At 38.6% G+C, this 17,842-nt stretch overlaps 1 long non-coding RNA gene across 1 annotated transcript; it reads right to left on the bottom strand.

The window, feature by feature from the left end:
- Positions 1 to 461: 461 nt before the first annotated feature.
- LOC143682746 (uncharacterized) lies at positions 462 to 12,157 on the bottom strand. Its single transcript, XR_013175259.1, has 3 exons — positions 11,748 to 12,157; positions 9,560 to 9,683; positions 462 to 4,919 (listed from the first exon to the last, which is right to left on the bottom strand). It is a non-coding gene; the product is annotated as an uncharacterized LOC143682746 (long non-coding RNA).
- Positions 12,158 to 17,842: the final 5,685 nt, after the last annotated feature.

The raw sequence follows: 17,842 nt of genomic DNA, 5'->3' as shown, positions 1-17,842 counted from the left end.
AATGATAAAAGCATTTAAAAGAAATTGTGGGCATCTGTGGAAGTTTCTGTGCATGATGTAAAATCCAGGCACTATAAAATAAAGGATTGATAAAATCTATTACATAAAAATTTTAAAAAGTTGTGCATAGCAAATGAGTATTAGCTGTTTTGGCTCTTTATTGTTCATTTTACAATATGAAAAGAATGTGATCAGAGAGAAAAGTTGAAAAGGCTAAGTCTACAAAAAAATATCAAGATATCACATCTTTACCCTAATACAGAGAAAAAGCAAATTAGAACTTCAATAAGATATGACTTTTAAATCCATAATATTGGCAGAAGTAATTTTTTAACATCTGGTGCTTGACAAATAGGGTAAAATTATGGTCTTAAGAGAAAGAATAAACACCAGATTAAAACAAAAATAAGTTCTAAAAACAAATAAAATTCCTTTGTGATTTTGTTAAAAATTTTCCACATTAACACTTTATTTTCCCAAAAATACTGATGTTCTTTAAGATATTCTGAGATGCTTTGCATTTGGAGAAAAAATGATGGCATCCATTCTATTACTTTGAGCTCATTGTTGGAGAGGCTTCTTAAACAGATGGTGATGGGTTGTCCCTAGATTCTTATTTTGTAGAATGGTCATTAAGAAGATTTTGTTTTAATCACAACTGGGGAATGCATTCACTGAGAGGAAAACCTTGTTTAGTTTGTTTCTGACAAATATAGCTCATGTAAGAATGACATCACTCGGACGCTGTAGGTGCAAGAATAATGGAACTTCCTCACTCCATGCTGGGGACCTACTGAGGGAGGGCCACCTTTCCGTAGGTGTCCTGGGTGTTTGTACTTAATTCTCGTTACTGACACCTTCTACAGCACTGTCTGCTGGTAGGATTTTGGACGTTGATTTCTTTTACAATCTGTGGCAGCTGAGCCCCAGAGCATTTGCTCAAAAGGCAAGGTGACAAACGAGTTAATGTAATACTTCTTGGGGGGCGCTGGGGGAAGAGAAGGACGTGTAAAGCAACTGGACGGGATGCTTAGCTGTTTGGCACAATGCTTTTGGATTCTCTTACATCCTCCCCACCTTCTCCAATCTTCCTCTGTCTGCCTCTAATTCATCCGGGGATTCCCACAGAGGACTCTTGCACTTCCCAGTCTCCCCATGTCTTCCCCAGGCACTAGAATTGGGAGGACTTTTGGCTGAGCAGTGCTGTTTTAGAGAAGGGTGGTGGGAGAACACGTAGAGAGAACAGGCTGTGGGAGGCTGTCTGAAATCTTGCCTTGAATCCCAGAACATAAAGCTAAACTGCTGGGAGGAAGCTATAAATCTTTCATTCTAGTGAAAGAAGTGTAGCTCATGTTCTCCGGCTCACAAGGAGGTTAACAGAAAAACATTTATCTTGTCTAACCTTGTAGGACTGGCCCAGAAGCAGTGGTAGAGGGGACAGAAATGAGGGGGAAGCACTCTGTTCTTACAGGCCGACCTCTGCAGAGGAAGCGATGCATTCACACAAAAATGCTTTCATGGTCTGGCTCCAGTTATTTGGCTTAGATGGGAGGCTGGATTTAAGGGTCTCCTTCAGGAGATCTGCTTACGATTTCAGTTACTCTGGGCCCCACTTCACTAAAGTTACGTTTTTTAGGGTTTTTTTTTGTGCCTGATACTGATGATCTGTAAACAGTCTCAACCTCTCTGTGGCAACCCAGATGTGAGTTATACACTATGCAAAGAAAATTTAAAAAAAAATTGGCCCAATATCTTCTTTGCGACATTTAGAATTCTTTTGAGAGGAATTTTCCAACTTAAAGTTATTTTTTCCCTTTCATAAGTATTTGCTAAGTCTTGCAGAATGATTAACCATTTTTTTCTAAATAAAACAGTTACCACTAAATAAAGCATCTGAAATACAGAGGTTTTCCTTTAGCTCTTTTAGAAGTAAAACATTTAAAAAAATGTCTTAGATGAAAAGTTATTGGCGATCTAAGTTTTAAATGTGTCAAAAGTTTGTGAAGATGGTGGTAGAATCTATTTACCTGGTGAGTTGGCTGCATTACTATACTACATCTGTATTTTTAAAATTAATTCATAGGATACTGGGGTTGTTTTAATGCATTCCATTAGATTTTCATTACTCATATAATTATACCTATGTTAATTATCTATGGAATGTCAAGGTAATACAAGAATGAATCATTCTATTTCTGAAAGCTTAATGTACTACTCAAAATAAAAAGAGAAGAAAATAAGATTGTACCTATTAATAAGGCTTCCTTCCCTCCTTCCCACCACTTCAGTTCCCCAATGTAAGATATTTCCTTAACTACCACAAGTTTTCCTTCTTTCTCTTTCAATTCCAAGTTGAGTCGATAACAATCTTACAAAGGCCTTTCCTTCTCAGCTGCTGAACATGTTCATTTGTTTCTTTTAATCATTAATCATGTAGTGATAATCAGAAGAGAAGTATATGGTAAATCTTATTCAGAGGTTAGATAATTATGATTCCAGTGATCTCTGTTTCATATATTCAGTTTCCTAAGCAGGTAAAATGAGAGATGAAAGTAACAACTAGAATAAGCACCTGGTCCTTCCATGGAACTATGGGGTCTATACATGATTTGAGACTCCAAAACTTTGAATAATTTAACCCAGTAGTTCTCCACTGGGGTATTTTTGACCACAGGTGACACTTTACACGGTTTGAAGACAGTTGTATCATCCAAATGGGAAGCGGTGGCAGCTACTGGTGCTACTGGCAGCTAATAGATCCCATGGATGTGACACATCCTTTGGTGCAGGGGACAGTCCCCCCAACTAAGAATTCTCTGGCCCAAAATGTCAATAGTGCTCACGTCGAGAAACTACAACTTAATCAAATTCATCATTATTTGTAAACAAAAACAAAATAAACAAACAAAAACAAAACTTCCTATCATCTCCAGCCCTTCCTTTTCTCAAAGTCTGGTTGGTGATTAACATTTTGAACTATTCAGAGCCCCATAATGTGAACCTTCACAACTCTGTACTTCGGTACTCATTTCTTCTTTTTCTTAATCCACATTTAAGGATCTTTAAGACTCCTCTTAAATGTCAGTCCCCCTTCATGAAGCTTTCGGAGATATTGTCTCCTCATTTCTCACACTGTGTCTTCTAGGAAAGACAACTACGTTCTAAACAGCCACTGTTTTTGCCTCTACTATTTGCTCCTCTCATAATTATTTTTTCACATGTAAATAACTCCCCCAGACTTGGGAATACCTTTGGGCAGAGACTGTTTACTCGTCTTTGAAATCCCAGAGCTGTCAGAATGCCTGTCTTTTAGCAGCCTCCAATAAATGTAGTTTAACACATCTTAATGAAAGACTCAGAGAAGAAGCATCTCTGGGTGAACTTCTCTCTCATCTGTGCTTTGTTTATCTTTTGGTTATTTTTGTGACCTGTGAGCTTTGTTCAATGGTTCACAATATCACTTTCTAGTGCAAAGCTCTCTGCTGAGCTGCGTTACTGTCAGTTTTTCCTGGATGTCTCACAGGTATCTCAAACTCACCTTCAACAAAACCAAACTTATTTCACTTTGTAAACTGATCCTTCTTTCCCAAGTGCTCTAAATCAAGATAGTCATAGCAAACTGGTGGGTCCTCTTAGGCTCTTCACTTTTTCTTTCTCAGTCTCTTAAATGACCAAGTTCAAATAAACTTTCAAATAAACTTCCAGATTTCTCCTTCTTCCAATTTCCATGCTTTAGGTCAGAACTCTAATTCATTATTGGTACTGCTCAGAAAAAAAAAATTAGCATTTATTTCTCCTGTTTAATCTTTCGATGGTTCCTCATTTCCTGTAGATAAAATCCACACCCCTAGAATGACAATATAAACGCATTCATGATTCATTCCTATTTCTCTCCCCAGCTTCATTTCATCTCGTACCTTCACTGTGTTCTCAGAACACCAATTTGTGGTTCCTTAAAGAATTCACTTTCTCCAATACCTGAATCTTTGTTGTTTTCCCTTCCCTTTCCTAAAAGATACCTCCTAACCCTCACTCCCTTTTGTCACCCACTCATTGTTATTCACCAAGAATCTCTCTCCTGAAAGTATTCAATTTTATCTTCAGAATGGATTGATGTACCTCTTCTGGATTCTCAGATCATTCTGGCTGTTCTCATGATATTGTCAATGTTTATCATCCCTCTCAGAATGTAAAACCTTGAAGGAAGTTTGTCTTTCTATCTCCCTTTTACCTATCACAGAGCTTGCCAGCCAAAAGTCAATTGAACACAGAGAGTCTTTGACACAGGGGTTAGGCAGTGAACACATATTCAGCTAAACTGAAACTCAGAAGAAAAGCCCTCTGGCAACATCTCTGGAAGTGACTGTAACACATACTCAGCATATCTTTTATGTATGGATTTCATTTAGAGGAACATAAATTAAAATTGTCCCTCAAAGCATGAGGCATCAGTCTCTTGGTTTGGGTACCCTATTGAATTCTGTTATTCAACTTTCCTATGCTGTCTTTTAGATGTAATTTAACTACTCAAGCTCACAAAGATACCATTTAGTAACACTGTTGAACAGAATTGAGTTTGGCATTTAGAAAAGTAGCCTAATTATTTCTAGCACGTGGTTATCATGTAGCTCAGGGTATTGTGGTAGGGAGTACCTGGGGAGTGAATGTGGAACTGGTGGTGTTCTGTGATGCTATTGCTTGAAGCACAGAAAAGACAGGAGTGGTGTCCAAGTTCACAGCATGAGGGGAAAGGTCACTGGGTATTAGGTGTGGTCCAACAATGAGCTCATTCAAGTTTAGTCTCCAGGTTTCAGCTACTACAAGAATTTTAAGTGATTTAAAAATAGATATAATATGTTCCCTCTTGCATTCCCAGACACGGAAATGCTCCTCTGCCACATTCTCCAACTCTGCAGGACCTACAAGACATAAAATAGAGGAAGGGTGCTTAAGATTTCTTCTGGACAAAACTGAGGCATGAAATGAAGTTCTGCATCCTAAAGGGAAAAAAAAACCCTGCTCAGAACAAAATCACACCATGCTCTACTCTTACAGACATAGCTGAGGTTACTATTAAAAGTGTTATATCAGTCTTACTATTTTTTCTCTTTTGGGGAACTGAAATAGTGGGGAAATACAGAAAATGAAATTTGAGGAGGTGGATACATGACTTATAATTTTAGAATGTAGAAGTCCTTCTGGAAAAAACTGCTGTCAACTGGATTATTATAGATTTTGAATGCAGGTAAATTAGATAATTTATCAAAATGAATATAAATAGTGTTCATCACCCAGAAAAGATTCTTCAGGTACGTTTTGAGTAATGGTTGGAAAACTTCCCAATTGTATTTCAAAAAAAAAGAAAGGCAAGTATTGGAATTTGGTGTATCATTTATACTCTATGGTATTATATGCAGACTCAAACTGTACAAACCCTTGTAAACTCATTTGGAGGACAAAAAGAAATTTTTTTCTAACTGCTATTTTGTTGATACAGTTTAAACTTTAAACATTTAATATTTTATTCAGGTGTTTTCTTCTCAATTTACTTTTGTGACTGAAGAGGCAAATGTTGGCATCTGAGCAATCAATTATTTATCAGGAGAACTACGCATCTTGTTAGTAATTATTTGGTTAAAAGATGGTAGAAGGATTTTACTGAGGCCCACTGTGAAAGGAATTTATTTTTTTTGGCTTGTGAAAATGTGTGGAAGTTAAACACAAAAGTGGATTCATTTGGTTTATTTTAAATTGGTTTTTAAAGGAAAAGGCAGAGAAGAAAATTTCTGTAACATTGGTAAAAATTTGCTGGAACAAGTCAGTTAGCTGCCCTGTGCCTTTTTTGCCTTAAATATAAAGTAAGGTTGGAGTAAGTGTGTAAAATTACTCCAGACTTTAAAATTACCTTCTTGATTTCCTAAAGAAAAGTTTATTTAAACATATACAGTACTATAAAGTGGATATTATGACACAGTCCTTTTGAAAATAAAAAATATTTAAAATCACTTAATAAAGTTAACTCATTCTCATCTTGCTTTTGTAGTGAAGAAAATTGTTTTAAAATAAAGCGGTAGACAGTTTTACAAACTAAACTGCTTAAAGAGGTAAGTAAATAACATTTTAGTCAGATGTGGAAAGTTTGAGTGTTAAAACTAATATCCAGTATAAGCTGAACTGAGGCTGAACCTCACCATCATAGAACAAGCTTCTGGGATAATTAGAGCTATCTAAAATTTCACCCAAAGTTTAATTATAATTAAATTTGCAAGGTTAAAATGTTAGCAGTCAATACTGGAAAGGTATTAGGTAATGTAGGAACAATGCGTTCTCAGCATTGCCAACAGCAAATTGCTCACAAAGTCTCTCCAAAATGTTTTTTTTTGCCAAATAGACATTTTGAACTCATGTGGTAGAAGATCCTCATTATTTCCTCTAAATGCCACTGTCTTTTATTCATATTCATTCCTATTTAAAGGTAAAAGATAGTTTTCGTAGATGTCATCAATGCAGCTTGGAATACTTTTTCCTCACATAATTTTGTCATGTGAAATTAATATTCTGCCCCCATTAAACTTACAAACTGGTACCATATTCCTTGAAAAATGATAACTTAAATGGGATTAAATAATCAAGATCAGAATATAATTTTTAAAGGTATATATCCATAAGAAATCCCCAAGACATTCATCTTTTCCTAAGAATTATAACCTCTGTTTTAAAATCCCTAATTTACAAATCTAAATAGCTCTGAAACATATATTTTTTTCCTTTGGTAAATATGTGGCAAATTTATTTGTTTTAAGATTATTTTAAAAGAGTTTTGCTGTCATAGACCCATTGAAAAGTCCTAGGGGATGCAGAAGGGCCCACAGATCACAATTTGAAAATCATAATTTGGTATTATATGATTGGTTTAAAAAATACAGCTACATGTTGTTTTAAAGAAAAATACCAAAAATACAAGAACAAGTTGAAAGCAAAAGGACGGAAAAATGTATACCAAAAATGTGTGTAAATTAGCATCAGTTTCAGTAGATTTTAAGGCTAAATATATTATTGGAAATAAAGAGGATAATAATATGATAATATTTAGGGATACTTAACAATCTTAAACTTAATTGTACCTAATAAAAAAGCCTCAAAAATATACAAAGACAAAATTGACATAATTAACAAATCATTGACAAATCATTAAGCATTTGGGATATCTAAGTAATCGCTAGATACTCAGTCGAATGAAACATGAAATGAAGTTTGCTCTCACAATTAGGAAAAAAATAGTTTTTAATGAAAAATGTGGAGCCAATTATGAAACACGACCACTGTGGAAGATCTGATTATGTATCCCAACAAAAGGCATGTTCTTAATCTTAGTCTGGTTCCTATGGCTATGAACCCATTTGTGAATAGGACACAAATTTAGGAGATATAATATCAGTTAAGGTGTGGATTCCATTTAAGTGTGGTCCAGTTGAATCCGAGTCAGCCTCAGTCTATTACTGGAATCCTTTGTAAGGAGATTCAATTCAGATGTAGAGTTAGAGATCAGCACACAGGAAAAACACAAGGATTTTGCCCTGTGAGAAAAGACTGCCATCACTGGTATGCTACTACCCTGGCGGAAAACATTGCCTTGCTGATAAATTGACTTGGCATCTAAAACTATAAACCAATAAATCTTTGTTGTGACGCTAACCCATTGTTGGTATTTGTCATAGCAGCCCTGTAGACTAAGGTAACCATATATTTGGACACAAGGGAAATCATAACACAAAATAAATTATTTATATCAGGTAGGCATATAATCCAAATATAATGCAATTGATTTTGAAGTAACAAAAAGATATTTTACATAGCTCCTTATATTTGGAAAGCAAAAAATATTTACTAGTAAATAGTGCCAGGAGGCTATGCATGGATTCCTCACTCTCCTACATGGAGTGAGCCTTCTGAGAAAAGGGTACATTTTACTAGCAAATAATCTTGGAAGCTAAAGATAGAGTAGCTCTCTGAAGAGATTTAGAGGTGTCCTCCCCAGAGACACCACAGGATATTAAAGATGAAGTAGTTCTCCCTTTCCTCTCTTCCTGTCAGAAGTTTGTTTCCATTTAGAGTAAAAGTAATTTCTCTCTCTTTCTCTCCCTGGAGGGGAAAATAGAAAGATGTGCTATAATTGTGGCAGGCTAACTTGTTAGCTTGCAAATAGGGTAAAATCTAAACCCTTCAATCCAACAAATAGCTTATAGGTCAAACAGAAATCTTAACATAATTTAGAAAGTACTTAGAATTGAATAAAATTTAAAACTCTTAATAACAAATAACTGAGATGCAGCTATGGAGTACTTAGATGTAAGTTTCTGATCCTAAATGCTATTTGTACGTTGATGTTAATGGGATTGATCACAGGTGCCTCCCATAGCTACCGGGGATATCTTGTAAGAAATAATTTATGTACCATAGCACCCTTCCAAAAACTCAGAAATTCTGAATTATAAAACACATCCAGGCTGAAATATTTCAGATAAGGTTTCTTTAGTTTTAAGGGATCCACTGTGGCATATTGTACTTTCAAAAGATGTCCTCAACAAAATTTCCCATCCCAGATGTCTTTCTAGAACCTTGCCACTCTGCCATCAAAATGTGGGGCCTAATTCCTTTCCCTTGAATTTTCTCATATCTGTGACTTGCTTCTAAATGGCAGAATGCAGCATGAGGGATGCTATGTGATTTCCAAGACTACATTTTTAAAATGCCATAAAATTTCTTTCCTTTCATGGGACATTCACTCTTGGAATCAAGACACACAATATGAGTGAGCCCAAGAAACAATAGGAAGCAGTCCATGTAGAGATGAACTGAGGCCTCTGGGTCCAATAGTCCCATGTACCAGCCATGCGAATAAGCCATTGTGAAGTGAATCTCAAGTCTCCACTTGAGTGACAGGCTAATTCCATGCTTAATCCTGCCCAAATTTCAGATTTAAGGTCAAATCAATGATTTGCTTTTGTTAGGTTAAGCCACTACATTTTGGGCTAGTCTGTTAGACAGCAGGAACACTGGAGTCTTAAACTGCCTTGGACACAGTTCAATTACCCTGGGAACACATTGAGATGAGGAAGTCCACAATATGCCACGTGGAGAGAAGAGGTGCAGAAGCTCTGAGAGTACGTGAAGGGAAATGGATGCTGGCCAGTCACCAGCTATTCCATCCCCAACTACTTTTCAGCTGCAACTGCAGAAGAGCTTTTGAGTCAGAACTTCTCAGCCAAGCCCTTCCTGAATTTCTGATCCACAGAAATCGTGAGCGAAAATGAAATGATTGTGTTGTTTTAAGTCACTAGATCTTGGAGAATTTGTTATACAGCAATAGTTAACCAGAAAATCTGTGCATGATTTTCAGACCAAAAGTAAAGTATTATGACATTAAAAATAGAAGAGACAACAGTTTGAAAACTCTTTGTATAGAAGACAAAATTGGCTCTGAGTGACCCTGAAGGTATAGGCTTTAAGGTTCTCACTCTGAAAAAGGGTAGACTTACTTGGAACATGCACCACTTACTATGGGAATATGGAGAAGAGACTGATGAATCCTGCTTTGGGGCATTTGGGAGCACTTTGCAGAGCAAATCTTATTTAAACTGATGGCTCGGCATCTTCCACAGGCTATAAAGTAAGTTGTGGCTCTGTGAACACAGAGAAAGAGAGAAACAACTGTGAGAATAACTGCTTTGATTTCCAGTAGCTTAGTTCTTGGTTTCTGTCTTTCCTAAAGTCCAAATATACTTCTTTTCTTGTGTTTCTCAAGATAACGTTTTTAAAAACCAGTTAAGTATTTTGTTTTGTTTTTTTAAAAACTTAACTGTTAAAAGAGGCTTAACTAAGACAACTCCTTTGTTTAATGGCTACCTGAGTCCAAGTATTGTGATGTGCCCATTGTGTATGCTAATTTATTTAATGCTGAAATTGATATACTATTTCCTTCTTGAAAATAGAGACATTGAGAATGACTAAACTGTTATAGTCATGAGGCAGGAAAAAATAACATAGCCTGGATTTAAAATCTGGACTTCACTGCACAATGGCTGTAGTGTTTAACGTTATCTTTATACCTTACCTAATATTTATATATTTGTGGTGTCCGTATTTTTATAGGTACTCATATTTTAAAAGAAATTCAGAGTAAGTTAGAAATTGTATTCTTTAATTTCTTTTCCTTTGGAGCTGGTATAGTGCTGGGCTTAGAGTGGATGCTTTCTTCATATTTAATTGACTCAATTAATAAAAATAAGGAAAAATAGTGGAAGATAAAATTTTAGATGGTGATTAAAAGTTGGATGAGAAACCAAAGAGCACATGTTTTTCTTCTTCTTTCAAGGGGATAACAGGAAGGAAGGTTATTGACCTCTGGTGTGCTAAACTTTGCTGGATATCTATACCAGGCTAGAGGTCGGCAGGCTCTGCTGGAAGAGCTGTTTATCTTTGTTTTATAGCTGTTTTCTAAGACAAAATAGACATTTGAAAACAATTCTTGAATTCTTTTTAGATGAGTAAATTTAACAGTACTATCTTTATAAGATTCTTACGTGGTTTTTTGGTGTGCTAAAGCTGCTGGAATGCAATATACTAAAAATGGATTGGTTTTTACAATGGGGATTTCTTAACTTACAATTTACAGTACTTAGATTGTGAAAGTAGTCCAACTCAAGGCATCAACAGGACTCTGAAGAAAGGCTGTTAGCATGATACCTCTGCCACATGGGAAGGCATATGGCCATGTCTGCTGCTCCTCTCTCCCTGGTTTCATTGCTTTCAACTTCTGGTTTCAGTGGTTTCCTCTCTTAGCTTCTGTGGGTGCTTCTTTGAATTCATTTTCTTGGCTTTTCCTTGTGGGCTTCTCTTAATTTCATCTCTTATAAAGTGTTCCAGAAAGAGGATTGAGACTTACCTTGAAACAGCCTAACCCAAAAGTCCCATCACAATAAGTCTGCATCCACAGAAATGGATGAAAAGAACCTGGTCTTTTGGGGGGAACATAATAGCTTCAAACTGCACACATGGTTACAGAAAGATTTTCCTTAAACATTATAAAAATTTTTGGTTATGTACATACCCAGCTCATGATAGGCAACTCAGGTCTCATGGTAACTTGGTGGCTCATGGTTAAGAATTCAGTTTCTACTAAGGACCAGTAGAGGGCCAAAAGTTGTTCTCAAAAGGAGAATAGTTATCTGCAGTGGATGGAAAAGCTTTACTTCAAAATACAAAGGGTCTACATTGTGATTCTCCTATAAGGACCTGCCAAAGGCTCCAGACAGCATCTCTATTTGCCATTGACACTTCTAACACCATTGGATCTGCTGGATCATATGGCCAAGTGGCAGAGCAGTTTGCCCAGCAGCCAAGACCTGTCACAGAGCTTTCTCTTGTTCAGGTCCCCACCTAAACTTAGCAGTTTTTCTGGTCACTCTCTAATGGGCTGGCATTGCACACCCAAATGAAGAATCTGTTGTCTCTAAAATCTAAAGAGAAACAACTAGGAATTGTGCCTCTTCTTGGACAGGAGGGGGACCCAGATGCAACAGCTTATCCTTCACATTAAAAAGAATATTTCAACATGCCCCATACTACTTGGACACCTAGAAATTTTACTGAGGTAGAGGGCCCCTGTAATTTTGTTGGATTTATCACCCATCCTCTGACACATAAATGCCTTACCTATAAGTCTGGAGAAGTTCTAGAGAACTTACCAATAAGTTGTTATTTCTTGCTTATTAGGTCCAATCAACATGATTTCATCAATATAATGGATCAGTTTGATATCTTGTGGGCGGGAGAAATAATCACGTTTCCCGAGGGCAAGATTATGACATAGTAAATTTGTGATAATCCTCTATCATCTCCAAATCCCATCTGTTTTCTGCACAGACCAAACAGGAGAGTTTAATGACGATGTGGTGGGAATCACCACCCTGCATCCTTCAAGCCCTGAATAGTGGCACTAATTTCTGCAATCCCTCCAGGAATCTAGTATTGCTTCTGATTCACTATTTTACTAGGTAGAGGCAGTTCTAGTGGCTTCCACTTGGCTTTTCCTATCATAATAGCCCTTATGCCACAAGTTGGAGAACGAATGTGGAGATTCTGCCAGTTGCTATGTATGTTGGTTCCAATTATGCATTCTGGAACTGGGGAAATGACCTCAGAATGGGTCCACGGGCCCACTGGACCCACTGTGAGATGGACCTGGGCTAAAACTTTGTCAATCATCTGACCTCCATAAGGCCTTTCATTGACTGGTGGACCAGAGTGACATTTTAGGTCCCCTGGAACAACTGTAATTTCTGAGCCAGTATCTAATACTTCCTGAAATATCTGATCATTTCCTTTTCCCTAATGCACAGCCATCCTGGTAAAAGGCCATAGGTCTCCTTGGGGAAGGCTAAGGGGAAGGTTAACAGTGTAAATTTTGGGCAGCATAACAGGGTCCTTCCCCAAGGGTACCCAGCCCTCCCCTCATTCAAGGAGCTCTGGGTCTATAAACAGTCTCAAGTCTGGGAATTAATTAAGGGATCATGATTCTCTGTTTTTCAATTCAAGTTAGACTTCTGTTCACTTAACCTAGAATTCTTCTTCTATAGCTCAAAGAAGAATTAGTAGACTGCCCATCTATTTTGCTTGTAGGTACCCCATGATCTGGTAGCCAATAATACAAGTCTATGTGAGTCAGATTATTTTGACTGCTGCTTTGAGTCTGCTGTCCTTTATGGTGACCATGCCTACCTTATCTATGCTAATAACCTATTGCCACATGGTGTGTTAGTTAGGGTTCTCTAGAGAAACAGAATCAACAGGAAATACTTGTACATATAAAAGTGTCTCACGTAACTGTGGGAATGTAGAGTCCACAATCTTTAGGGCAGGCTGTGAAGCTGATGATTCCAATGGAGGGTCTGGATGAATTCCAAAGGAGAGGCTCAATGGCTGAAGAAGGAAGAGAGCCTGTCTCTTCTGAATCCCCTTTAAAAGGCTTCCAGTGATTAGATTAAGCACCACTCATTGCAGAAGATAGTCCCCTTGGATGATTACAAATGGAATCAGCTGTGGATGCAGTTGACCTGATCATGATTTCATTCTATGAAATGTCCTCACAGCAACAGACAGGCCAGCACTTGCCAAACCAGACAAATAGGTATCACCACTTGGCCAAGTTGACACATGAACCTGACCATGACAGTCCACCCCTTGTCAACTTGGCAGCTATACACATCACCTTAAACCACACCTAATTTCTAAACAAAAAAAACAATAAAACACACGTTTTTTTCTTTCACCTAACGAAACTCAACTGTCCTGCATATAACTGGAAACACATTAAATCTCTCCAGAATAGGGTGCAAGTCCTTGGGTAATATTCATTCTTAAACTTGATATCTTACAACTTAAATAGTATAACATGAACAAAACAGCATTACACTCCTCATTTCTGTAACTGATCATGTGGTTGTGGTTCATATTTATCACTACCTTCTTCTAGTACCCATTTCATGTTCCCTTTACCCTCAGCAAGCACTTCAGCTGGCTGTGGTTCTTAGCTTGGTGGAGTGACCCAAACCTTCATCCCTGAAGTTTCAGAGCCATTGGTAGTCCTGTCTGAAATGGGTTACTTCAGTTTTCTATTGATTTTAATCAAAGGGCATGGTAGTACTAAAAGATGCCCTACGGGATCTCCTATATTCCAGGAAAACTCTTCTTTATCTCTATTGTGTAGTTGCAATCCAATTTCCCCCTGATAGTCAGGGTCAATCACCCCAGCCAATAATGTAATCCATTTCTCAACTTGTTGATTCAGGGGCATGAGTAACCTAAAGTGATCACGTGGCAGTCTTAGATTCCAGTTCAATGGAATCATTGTTGTATCTCCTGGTGGAAACACTCTCCCTTTTGAAACTGAAACCTGTAGGTCAGCAGAGCACAGAGTCGCAGGGACAGGAAGAAAAAATTTTCCTAGTGGATCACTAGGGGTAATAGTGAGTGGTACCACTCCCATTTCCACCCTTTGGTGGAAACTGGATTATAAGACTGCCACCTGGTCACTTTAGGCTGCTCATGCCCCTGAATCAACAAGTTGAGAAATGGATTACATTATTGGCTGGGGTGATTGACCCTGACTATCAAGGGGAAATTGGATTGCAACTACACAATGGAGATAAAGAAGAGTTTTCCTGGAATATAGGAGATCCCGTAGGGCATCTTTTAGTACTACCATGCTCTTTGATTAAAATCAATAGAAAACTGCAGCAACCCATTTCAGACAGGACTACCAATGGCTCTGAAACTTCAGGGATGAAAGTTTGGGTAACCCCACCAAGCTAAGAACAGTGGATGCTGACTCAGAGCATGCACAACTTCCTGGAGAACATTACCCCAGCCCTTCAAGGTATTGCCACCTATTTGGCACTGTAATTGAGTTTTCAAAAGACCATTCCACTGTTCTATCAATCCAGCTGCTTCTGGATGATAGGGCACATGGTAAGATCAGAGAATTCCATGCATGTGCTTATTCTGGCACTACATTTGCTGTGAAGTGTGTTCCTTGATCAGAAGCTATGCTGTGTGGAATACCATAATGATGGATACGGCATTCTGTAAGCCCATGGATGGTAGTTTTGGCAGAAGCATTGCATGCAGGGAAAGCAAACCCATATCAGAATATGTGTCTATTCCACTTAGAACAAATCACTGTCCCTTCCATGAAGGGAGCAGTACAATGTAATCAACTTGCCACCATGTAGCCAGCTGATCACCTCAGGGAATGGTGCCATATCAGGGGCTGAGTGTGGGTCTAGTCATCCTTGGTGAGTGGTAGTCCATGTTGCTGAGCCCATGCATAATCTCCGTCCCTACCACCATGATCACTTTGCTCATGAGACCATTGGGCAATGACAGGAGTTGCTGGGGAAAGAAGCTGACCTGTATCCACTGAATGGATCATCATATCCACTTGATTATTAAAACCTTCGTCTCCTGAAGTCACTCTCTGGTGTGCATTCACATGGGACACAAATATCTTCATGTTTTAGCAAACTCAGAAAGGTTTTTCCACATACCTCTTCCCCATACTTCTTTGCCAACAATTTTCAAATTATGGTCTTTCCAAGTCCCTGACCATCCAGCCAAAACATTAACAATAGCCCATGAGTCAGTATACAAAAGCCCCTCTGGCCAGTTCTCCTTCCAAACAAAATGAACAGCCAGGTGCACTACTCAAACTTTTGCCCACTGGGAGGAACTTTCCTCACCACTGTCCTTCAAAGACACCCTAGAAAGGGGTTGTAGTGCTGCAGCTGTTCACTTTCAGGTGGTACCTGCATATTGTGCTGAACCATCTTTAAACCAGACCCGAATTTTCTCTTCCTCATTCAATTCAAAAAGCTCCAAACAGAATCTCGGCCATTGACATTTCCAGCACCACTGAATCTGCTGGATCATATGGTCCAAGTGGCAGAGCAGCTTGTACAGCAGCTTGGACCTGTCACAGAGCCTCCTCTAGTTCAGTTCCCCACTCAAAATTAGCAGCTTTTCTGGTCACTTGATAATTGGGCCGGAGTAGCACACCCAAATGAGGAATATGTTGTCACCCAAATCCAGAGACCAACTAGGCATTGTGCCTCTTTTTTGGTCATAGGAGGGGCCAAATACAGCAACTTATCCTTCACCTTAGAACAGATATCTCAACATGTCACACACCACTGGACACCTAGAAATTTCACTGAGGTGGAAGACCCCTGTATTTTTGTTGGATTTATCTCCCATCTTCTGACATGCAAATGCCTTACTAGTAAGTCTAGAGTAGTTGCTACCTTTTGCTCACTAGGTCCAATCAACATGATATCTTCAATATAATGGACCAGTGTGATGTCTTGTGGGATGGAGAAATGATCAATGTCCCTGCAGACAAGATGATGACATAGGGCTGGAGAGTTGATATACCCCCGAGGCAGGACAGTGAAAGTATATTGCTGACCTTGCCAGCTAAAAGTAAACTGTTTATGGTGGTCCTTACTAACAACTATTGTGAATAAAAGCATTTACCATATCAATAGCTGTATACCAGGTACCAGGTGATGTATTGATTTGCTCAAGCAATGATGCCACATCTGAAACAGCAGCTGCAATTGGAGTTATCAACTGGTTTGGCCTATGATAATTCACCATCATCCTCCCAGACCCATCTGTTTTCTGCACAGGCCAAATAGGAGAGTTGAATGAGGACATGGTGGAAATTACCACTCCTGCGTCCTTCAAGTCCTTAAGAGTGTCAGTAATTTCTGCAATCCCTCCAAGAATCCAGTATCGCTTCTGATTTACTATTTTGCTCAGTAGGGGCAGTTCTAGTGGCTTCCACTTGGCCTTTCCAACCATAATAGCCATCACTGCATGAGTTAGAGAGACAATATGGGGATTCTGCCAGTTGCTCAGTATGTCTATTTCAATTATATATTCTGGAACTGGAAATAACTACAGAATAAGTCTGGGGGCCCACTGGACTCACTGGGAGATGGATCTGAGCTAAAACTCCATCAATCACCTGGCCTCTATAAGCACCCACTCTGACTGGTAAACCAGAGTGACATTTTGGATCCCCTGGAATTAATGGCACTTCTGATTCAGTGTCTAATAATCCCCGAAATATCTGATCATTTCGTTTTCCCCAATGCACAGTTACCCTGGTAAAAGTCCATCGGTCTCCTTGGGGAAGGCTTGGAGGAAGATTTACAGTATAAATTTGTGGCAGTATAACAGAGTTCTCCCCTAAAGGGACCTGGCTTCCCTTTCATTCATGGGGCTCTGGTTCTGTAAATGTCTCAAGTCAGAAATTGATTAAGGGGTCATGACTCAGTGTTTTTTGTAATTCAGGTTAGACTTCTGTTCACTTGACCTAGAGCTCTTGTTTATACAGCTCAAACAAGAATTTAGTAGATTGTCCATCTATTGCATTTCTAGGTCCCCTATGATTTTCTAGCCAATGCCACAAATTTCTGCAAGTTAGATTATTTTGACTCCTGCTTTGAGTTTGCTGTCTATTATAATAGCTAAGTCTACCCCGTCTTTGACAATTAAGTGCTGTCACCTGGCTTCTACCAACTCAGGATCTCATCATCCCCATTGTGTTTAAGGATTCTGGCTCAGTGACAGCTGTTCCCACAGTATTATCTGACCTACAGAGAAGTGCAACTACAGAGCTCTTCAGGGATAATGGTTGCAGTCTCACAGATTTATTTCTCACAGTTATGGTAAAAAGTGCATCCTCCAGACATTCCTGGGGTGTAAGAGCAGGCTTTTCATGATAAATCCACTCTAAAATTCCAGTTTCTTTAAGCCTCTGAATCCCCTCATCTACATTATACCAGGGCAGTTCTGGCATTTCAACCTCAGGTAATGTCGGCCACCTTTAGATCCATGTTTTAATTAACCATCCAAACAAACATTAATGCCTTTTCTAACCCCTTGAGCTATAACATTGAATGCAGAATCTCTGCTTAGTGGACCCATATAAATAAATTCAGCCTGATCCAGCCTTATATTCCTCCCACCATTATCCCACACCCTTAAAATGCATTGCCACACGTATTCCCCTTATTTCTGTCTATATGAATTGGAAAACTCACACGGTTCTTTTGGAGTATAATATACCTCCTCATGTGTGATACTTTGTACCTCACCTTTAGGGGCCTGTTGGGACTTTAGTCTAGTTTTAGGTCTGGAAGAAATGAGGGGTGGTGGGGGTGGGTCATGAAAATAATTAGAAATATCTTCCAAGCCATTTGCTTCAGGGCATTCA

This window comes from Tamandua tetradactyla, chromosome 5 (assembly GCF_023851605.1).
Source record: "Tamandua tetradactyla isolate mTamTet1 chromosome 5, mTamTet1.pri, whole genome shotgun sequence".
Lineage (NCBI taxonomy): Eukaryota > Metazoa > Chordata > Mammalia > Pilosa > Myrmecophagidae > Tamandua > Tamandua tetradactyla.
Note: the sequence above shows the minus strand (reverse complement) of the source record. Positions and strands in the feature narration are given on the sequence as shown.